Genomic DNA, 9132 nt, shown 5'->3' on the forward strand with positions numbered 1-9132 from the left:
CAATGTTAAGGGAAAAAAATCATTGCGTTTTTTTGTTTATCATTGTGTTTTGTGTTTATTTTCGTCATTGATTTTGTCTTTTTTCCTTGATATTGTGTTATAATAATCAACATTGTGTTATATTTTGTTCAGTATTGTATTATATTGTGCGATCTATTGTGTCCTTTTTTAGTTATAATTGTGTCTTTTTTATTTTCGTCATTGTGTCTTTTGTCTATGCATTGTGTCTTTTTGGCGTTTTTTTTAACGGGAATGACGAGGGAAACACTTTTGTTTTTTTTTTTTTGCTTTTTATTTATATTTTGAGTTATGATTTTTTTAATTAATTTTTTAGAATTTTTTTTAAAGGTTTTTTTGTGATTAGAGGGACCACCAATCCTTCTCACAATTATCATTTTTGACTCTTTTTGTATTTTAATCTTTTCCTGCCTCCTAATTCTAATCTAATTTTATTTAAACCTTCTATGTATTACATGCAAAACAATAGACGCTTTCGTTTATGTGGTTATTATAATTTGATATTAACAAAGCACATGATCACCTTACACAATTATTCAAGACAGGTACAACTATTTTTAAATTTCATTACTTCGTTACTAAGTGCACATCAAGAGTTTTCTTTCCGAAGATTAGTCAACACAAAAACGCGTCTTATTTATTTAATGCAATCACGAACTCATCAATAGCTTCATCAGAGCTCCCACCTTCATTAATAGCCTCTTTAGCCAACTCCTTCCATTTTCTTGCATTCTTCTTGATCTCCAAACCCCTCTCGGCTTCATTCATCACCTCATTTAAACTCAAAACAACTTCTTCTCTTGTCACCATCCCAATCACACTATCCACCTTAACCCTAACACCCACACCCCACACATCCGCTATAAACTTGGCATCGGTCAACTAGTCAGCCCACTTCGGGACCCCAACCATCGGCACCCCAAGGCTCAACCCTTCTAGTGTCGAGTTCCACCCACAATGAGTCAGAAAACAACCCACCGAATCATGAGCCAACATTTCAAGCTGGTTGCACCAACTCACAATCATACCCCTTTCTCGATTTTGTGTGGTAAATTCAAGAAACCCTTTTGGCAGTTTGTGTCTTTCTGAATCTTTAACCACCCAAAGAAAATAGAACCCATTTTCTAGCAAACCCCATGCGACTTCTTCCATTTCTTGTAGGGCTAGTGACACCATGCTCCCAAATGATACATAAACAACCGAGTTTGAAGGCTTGGTCTTGAGCCATTTGATGCAGCCATCAAGTGGTTTCCATAGACTTGCACCATAGCCTCTGTCACCCTCAATCCTGCCATCTAAGTAAGCTGATGGTACCATTTGACCTATAAGTTTTGCTGGCCATTGCTCCCTTATGCCTTTCACCACCTATTTCAAAATTATGTGGACACGTTACTAATTTATAACTCACATGATATCTTAAACATTATTCAGGTTAGGTAAAACTAGTAGTGGATTTTCCCAAATTTCTTTTTTGCATATCAAGAAAGAAATTAAGGTTTTGTTATATGAAAATGGCGATCTTAAAGTTTCTGGGTATACGATACATAAAAAGAAAAAAATTTGCACAATTAGTATTTTACCTCTGATTCGAGAGATTTGAAAGTGTTGCTGAAAACCCAATCAGCTTTATCCAAATTCGAAAACTGATTTAGTTTCATCTTCAAATAGCCCGGATGACTTTCGGGCGCATTCAGAAAGCTCGGCAAATCTTCTAAACTCAACGGAGGAACACCTGGAATCACCACCGGGCAATCCTCCAATCTCAGCGGCAACCTCAGCGACCCACCATGTATCCGGCTGAAAACCGCGGTCACCGCAGCTGAGTTGGTGAAAAAGGGTCCACCAAGAATCCCATTTTCCTTGGCCACATCAAGAGCCCAAGGGAAAAACGAGTCATACACAACACAAGTGATGGGATGCTTTGTTGCTTGGTGTTTTTTGATGAGTTGGGTGAGAGTTCGCGAGCAGTTGGATTTAAACGACTCGAGGAAGATTTCCTCGGACCGCGCTTGAGCGAAACCACGGTCATTGAAGAGGTAGGTCCCCGCAAAGCCCAGTTGGACCCGCAAGACACACCTTGATGGGGTACGTCTGCGCAAAGACCAACTGGTTCCGCAAGACCCACCATGCTCAGAGAGATGAAGACCTTACACGCAGTAAGCCAGCTGTTCCCGCAAGAAAGCCTCCCTTGGTACAGTACCCTGCCTGTTCCCGCAGCTATGGGTACAAGCTGAGAAGGAAGGCTACCCGCACTAACAGTAAAGCTACACGCATAAGGCACTAACTCTTAATACTTCAGCAATGTCACCTGAAGAAGGAATGAGCAAGGCGGGAATATTCCCGCCCAAAAGAGCCAGTCCGTATGCTTCTGGAAGATCTTTTGTACTATACCTGCCAAGGTATGGACAAAATAGACAAGATCTGACCAAAGCAGCCCATGAACCAATCACAGGGTGACAGCTCACCGACAATAGTACGAGGAGGAGCATGCTCCAGTACAAAATGTCACTATCAGTCGCTGCCTACCCACCAACCCTCGTCGTGGCACGTACATAGCCTGTAGTTGGTGGAAAAGGAATAGTACACAGCCGGCCATGTCACTATCAGCCACTGCCTACCCACCAACCACCAGCATGGCACGTACGTAGCCCAAAGTTGGTGGAAAAGGAATATTATACAGCTGGCTGTACCTGCTTGGAAACCTACATTCGGCTATAAATACTCCAACACCTTGGAACGGTATCAGGACAGATCATCTGATATTATCTTATCGTCTCTAGCTATTTCTCTTAATATACACTTATATTCAGAGTAATCTAGTCTGATTCTCACGCCGGAAGGTGGTCACAAGGAGGAACCCCCCCCCCCTTCTCAGTGACGAGCTCACGGTGTCTGTTTTGCAGGTTGAGAAGAATAACCATCTTTGCCGGACCTAACCCTCGTGGGAAACATCTACTTAACCCTAAGATTATCCTTAATCTGCCGGGGTCACTTAGTGTTTCTTCCTTGGCGCCATCCGTGCATAAAAGCTAGAACTAATTTTTCTCAGTTTTTTCAAAACCTCTGGAAAGATGGTTAAGGTTACTCCGGTGCCAAGGCCAGCGAGTGACCAAGAAACCCCGGTAACCAAAACCCCAGCTACTGGGGGGAACACCGGCGAGTACACAAATTTTACGAACACTACCCCGGTTACCCAAGCCGGGGCAAGTGCAGTAAACAATCCTCCCCTGGGATTCATTGATACCCAGGTGGAGAGGCAACAGACAAGGCTCCCCCGCCAAACACTTGATCAAGTGAAAGCGTGGGCGGAAGCACGTCAGAAGGAATTCCAAGCGGAGTTGGATGAACGTTTGCGTTCACTCCAACAGGCTGACGAATTCGGAAGTACTCGACAACAGCTCAACATGAGCAATGATTGCGAGTACTTGGACGATGATTGGGAGGAGTCCGACAGCGATGCAAACCCTCGTCATAGGGCGAAAGGGAAGCGCAAAGAAACGGACTTCCAACCGAGAAGGAATTTTGGAGAAACCTTCAAACCGAGGAACGCGGGGGGAAACTCACGTGACTTCTCCAAAACCTTTAGACCGACTGTTGCAAATGCTGGAATGTCCAAGTTTGCAAGGGACATTGCGGAAGCAATCGCCCCGAAGAGTGCCAAACAGATTTCCAACATCGGCACTTATGATGGCATATCCGACCCAGACGATCACTTGAACAGATTCATAGCGGGGGAAACCGTCAGCAACTGGACAGAACCCACGTGGTGTTATATGTTCCAGATGACGCTGGTCGGAGCGGCCAGGGCATGGTTTGATCGTCTACCGGTCCACCACATCTATGATTGGGCGGACTTCCAGCAAAAGTTCAGCCAGCACTTCAGTCAGCAGAGAAAATATACTAAAGAGCAGTGGACGATCCTTAACTGCGTTAGAGAGGAGGATGAATCTTTGCTAGACTTCATCACTCGCTTCAACTCAAAGAAGCTGAGTCTGGGCACCATAAGCGAAGATCTTGTTCGCGCAGCTTTCACCCAAGGCGCCGAATACCCAGAGCTTATCCGCACATTGACGGGTAAAGACGGCATGCCATCCACATGGGATGCCATCATAACGGCAGCCAAGCGCTTTGCCGAAACGGAAAAGCAACTAGGTCGGAATCTTCCCCAGAGTACAAATCTCTACACGCAAAGGACCAGAGAAAACAACGTCCGGACCGCCCGGCAAAACAAAAAGAGGAAGCTAGGCATTTGGCAGTCAAGGGTAAACTTTGACACCTCATCCAGCTCTCGCCCTCTATTAGGCGGAAGGGATAACACGCACCTGTAGGGTCGACAACAGGTCGATAGGCACCAAACCCATCACCTGAACCCAAAGGATATCCATCCAAAAGGTCAAGGAGATGGGAAGGAGGCAAAGATGGGCTAGAAGCCCCAACCCTGAACGTACCTGAGGGACCGGCCGTAGTCGCCGGCGCCGGAGGAGGCATTGTAGAGGCCCTTGCGGTAGAAACCAACGGAGGTGAACTCACTGGAGGTGAACTCACAACCGTGGCCGTCGCTGCGGAAGAACCCGCAGGAAAAACCACCGCCGGCTCAGTGAAGGATTCCGTGAAGATGGCACTGACAGCCGGCGGAGATGATGTTACAGTTGGAACAGTTGCCTCAACGGGATGAGCAACTGAACCAATGCTGCAAATAGGCGCAGCCGCCTGGGTCATCGCCTCGGGTAGGTTGACCAAACCTACCGTCATGGGTCTAGAGATGCTCCTTCCCGCTCCACTCTGGAATGCGGTTGCATCCACGCCTGCACGAAGACAAGATATATAAGTATGATGGCGGAAAGATATGCAGTTAAGCTGAATATAATTTATACTTACGAGTTTTCTTGAGCTTGAAGGTTCTGACAGGCGGGGACGAACCCGATGGAGCCGGCCTCTTCATGCCGGTCACCGTCGTCGTATTGGGCTGCCCGGAGGTGACAGCTGTCTCAACCTCCGGAACAGTGGTCTCACCATCACCAGGGTTCCCCACTGCCTCCTCGCTCTCGGTATCCGAGTCAGACCGGTTCCCCTGATCGGCAGTGGAGGCAACCTTCGACTTGCCCTTCGCGCCAGCAGCCTTCTTCTTCCTCACGAAGAAAGGACCATCTGCGGATTCCTCATCAGAAGATGACAAAATTAGAGGAATTCCAGCAGAGGTTTAAGCATGGAGAGGGCGGGGTTAAAGAAACCCTTACCTGGCCGCGTGGCGCTCGGAATCTCGTGGCCTGGCGGGTAGACCTCCACAAACCGATCCGCCGTTTGCTCCAGGATGGGCAAATCGTTCTCATCAAGAGCACGAGTACCCAGCCGAGCGGGACCACCGCTCTCACGCGGTTGCAGAAGCGGCTGCAAGTTGTTTCCCTCTAAAAATAAAAAGAAAGAAATGGTTAGAACAAAAACCCTAAATTAGCAAATAATATGAAGCATACCGTAAGGGATAGAGTTCAAACCGTATTCGAGGACGATGGGAATCTGTGGCGCCTCTGCCCCAGCACCTTTCCACACCCGGCTCATACCGAGCATCACCATCCCAGACTTCGCAAATCGGTAAACCGGAGTCTGGATCCGGGAGATCTTGGTAAACCATTCCGCCTCCTGGTAGTTGGAGGCGTGAAGGTTGGGGAGTGCTCTCCCGTTCTTGAATGTCATCGCAATAGGGACGACACGGGCAGAGATATAGAAGAACTCCCGCTTCCAAGACCGAAGACTGCGCTCGGTAGCACAGATCTTCAAACCCTTGATCCGAGTGACCAAGGTGTACCAGCTTTGGATGCACCTCCAAGAGTAGAAGGTCATCAGGCGGTCGACGCGGGGCTCCACACCCAGAATGAGGCACACCCATTCAAAATGGCGGATCTTGGCGATCGCCATTGGGTGTACCTCCGTCAAGTGTACACTGTGTTTCTCCAAAACACGGTACACAAACTTCGTCAATGGGAACCTGAGATTCCCATAGATGCAGCATACACCCCTAGCTTGCCCTTGGGGGCATCGTACAGCGTCTGGTGAGGCTCAGGAAACTCAGGCTCGAAAGGCTCGAGCATGAACTTCTTGACGATGTACTGATAAAGGTCGACGGAAAGAGCACACTGGCACTCGCCAGCAGTACTCTTATCGTCCTTGTCAGAAGTGGACGTTGGGTTCTCGATATACACGTCGGACTCTTCGGCGGTGACTTCTGGATCGTGAAGGGAAGACATGTTGGGGATGGAAAGAAGAACGATTTCAGGAGAATGCTCGACAAAAGTTAGAGTATTCGCCGGAAATCGCTTAGAAGAAGAAGGAAGTGAAAGTGTGAGTTGAGATGCATCCTCTCCTCCCTTTATATACTCATCGCAATGAATGCGATGAATTTAATGCGGAGGAGAGAGGAAAGCGCAGGAGCAATGAGAAGATGACACATGAAAAGCAAGCTGGCAACAGCTGTCGACAGGACGCGTGCCGTAAAACACGCGCCCGAAAACTCGCGCCCACGCGCCTGAAAAAGCGTCTGGAATGACCATATAATGTCACGTCGCCATAACTTCCTGCATGTCCTGAAACTGTCAGAAGAAACCGTCGGAAGACGCTAACGTCCCTTCAACAGTTTGGACTGTTCTTATCCTTTCACCAACTCTTCGAATTTCAAAAAGATTCAAAAAGACTCAAAAATAATAGGGAATATACCCCCTTACCTTGGGAAGTAAAAAACCATAAGACAAGTACGGGTACAGTGTCAAGGCGAAACCCTTCACATACTTAGCACTTGCAGGGAATTGAAGCCAAGAAGGATCTTATGGGCCGTGCTTGCGGAAAGGGAAATAAAACCTCCGCATAGCGGGAACGTTGAGAACTAGCTTGTTTGAAACTTCAAAGTGGAATTGGTGGTTTAACATAACTGATCACTATGTCCAAAACTACCAAACCTCGTGGAGAGCCTATACAAGTGAAACTCAACGCTCCCAACTTGTGGAGAGATTAAACACTTACCCGCATCATAACCAAATATCAGGCAGAAAAGTCGGGAATTTCTGCAAGTGACATTAGGAAAACCGCGGGAAGAATCCCCACGGAAAACCTTAAAAAACAAAAACCTCTTTCAAAACCCCTTGCTTAAAGTCCAAAAGTTCACCTCACTAATTCATGAGAAGAAAAATGGACTGGGGGGACTTGAAGAGGTAGGTCCCCACAAAGCCCAGTTGGACCCGCAAGACACACCTTGATGGGGTACGTCTGCGCAAAGACCAACTGGTTCCGCAAGACCCACCATGCTCAGAGAGATGAAGACCTTACACGCAGTAAGCCAGCTGTTCCCGCAGGAAAGCCTCCCTTGGTACAGTACCCTGCCTGTTCCCGCAGCTATGGGTACAAGCTGAGAAGGAAGGCTACCCGCACTAACAGTAAAGCTACACGCATAAGGCACTAACTCTTAATACTTCAGCAATGTCACCTGAAGAAGGAATGAGCAAGGCGGGAATATTCCCGCCCAAAAGAGCCAGTCCGTATGCTTCTGGAATATCTTTTGTACTATACCTGCCAAGGTATGGACAAAATAGACAAGATCTGACCAAAGCAGCCCATGAACCAATCACAGGGTGACAGCTCACCGACAATAGTACGAGGAGGAGCATGCTCCAGTACAAAATGTCACTATCTGCCGCTGCCTACCCACCAACCCTCATCGTGGCACGTACATAGCCTGTAGTTGGTGGAAAAGGAATAGTACACAACCGGCCATGTCACTATCAGCCGCTGCCTACCCACCAACCACCAGCATGGCACGTACGTAGCCCACAGTTGGTGGAAAAGAAATATTATACAGCTGGCTGTACCTGCTTGGAAACCTACCTTCGGCTATAAATACTCCAACACCTTGGAACGGTATCAGGACAGATCATCTGATATTATCTTATCGTCTCTAGCTATTTCTCTTAATATACACTTATATTCAGAGTAATCTAGTCTGATTCTCAAGCCGGAGGGTGGTCACAAGGAGGAACCCCCCCCTTCTCAGTGACGAGCTCACGGTGTCTGTTTTGCAGGTTGAGAAGAATAACCATCTTTGCCGGACCTAACCCTCGTGGGAAACATGTACTTAACCCTAAGATTATCCTTAATCTGCCGGGGTCACTTAGTGTTTCTTCAGTCATCAAACCCGTCAGAGATGGGCTCCACCTTGACGAGTGGATCAGAGATGGAGGTGATGGTGTAGCGGGTTGTGGCGATCGTGGCTTTAAGGCCTTTTGAGGCGAGTCTTTTGGCAAATTGAAGGAGAGGGTTAAAATGGCCTTGGCTAGGGTAAGGTAACACCAACACATGGCCTACACATGATGGTTTCTTTACCTCCATGGTCGACGTTAATTGGTTAATTTCTTTCTTTTGAATATGAATTTGAGGAACTTTATTGAAGTACATATATAGAGAGAGAGGGAGAGGATAACTTATGTGTAAAACCAAAAGATCATGTTTTTGAATACCAAGATGCACGTCGGTGCGAAATTAATAACATTTGTGAGACAAACGAGTAGGTTACGTGCTAAATAATTAATATATCATAGGTTATCTTTTTATTGTTAGGAACATATGCTTAATAAAAGCCTAATTATGTATTAAATTAGATGATGAAGTATGTCATCAGTTTTTCGTCATCAATTAATCGTCATCAATTTATTGAGTTTAAATAACGAGAGATTAGAATTAAGGAGCCTAATATTTTACTTGTTAAGATTAATTAAATACAAATAAATTTAATATTAGCCACAAATAAATATATTATGTATTATTACTCTATAGTTTTTGAAATAAAGTAATTATTATTATCCTATATTCTATTCTTTTAATATAACTATTTTTTTCTTTTTTTTTCGAACAACATTTGCAACCACCCCTAACACCTGAGTGACCTTTCTGAAAGGGGATGCCAACCGTCTTTACTGATTTTGACGTTCCAAACGCCCAAGAACATCATCAATTAAGGAAGAAACTCACCACTGTGATAAAATCACAACTGCTTTAGGGGATTTTTGGGTAAGCTTCTAAAACCTGCTAATTTGCTCATTTGATTGTTGAAAAGTAAAATATGTTTGACAAAAC

The 9132-nt window shown here is 45.8% G+C and overlaps 1 pseudogene across 1 annotated transcript; it reads right to left on the minus strand.

The window, feature by feature from the left end:
* Positions 1-651: 651 nt before the first annotated feature.
* LOC143603956 (UDP-glycosyltransferase 74B1-like) lies at positions 652-8388 on the minus strand (annotated as a pseudogene). The gene is made up of 3 exons (XR_013148186.1): positions 8184-8388; positions 1599-2044; positions 652-1383 (listed from the first exon to the last, which is right to left on the minus strand). The product of XR_013148186.1 is annotated as a UDP-glycosyltransferase 74B1-like (transcript).
* Between the last annotated feature and the right edge of the window lie 744 nt (positions 8389-9132).

This window comes from Bidens hawaiensis, unplaced genomic scaffold, assembly GCF_021521415.1.
Source record: "Bidens hawaiensis isolate Kalapana, Puna unplaced genomic scaffold, B.hawaiensis_p1.1 tig00063464_1, whole genome shotgun sequence".
NCBI lineage: Eukaryota > Viridiplantae > Streptophyta > Magnoliopsida > Asterales > Asteraceae > Bidens > Bidens hawaiensis.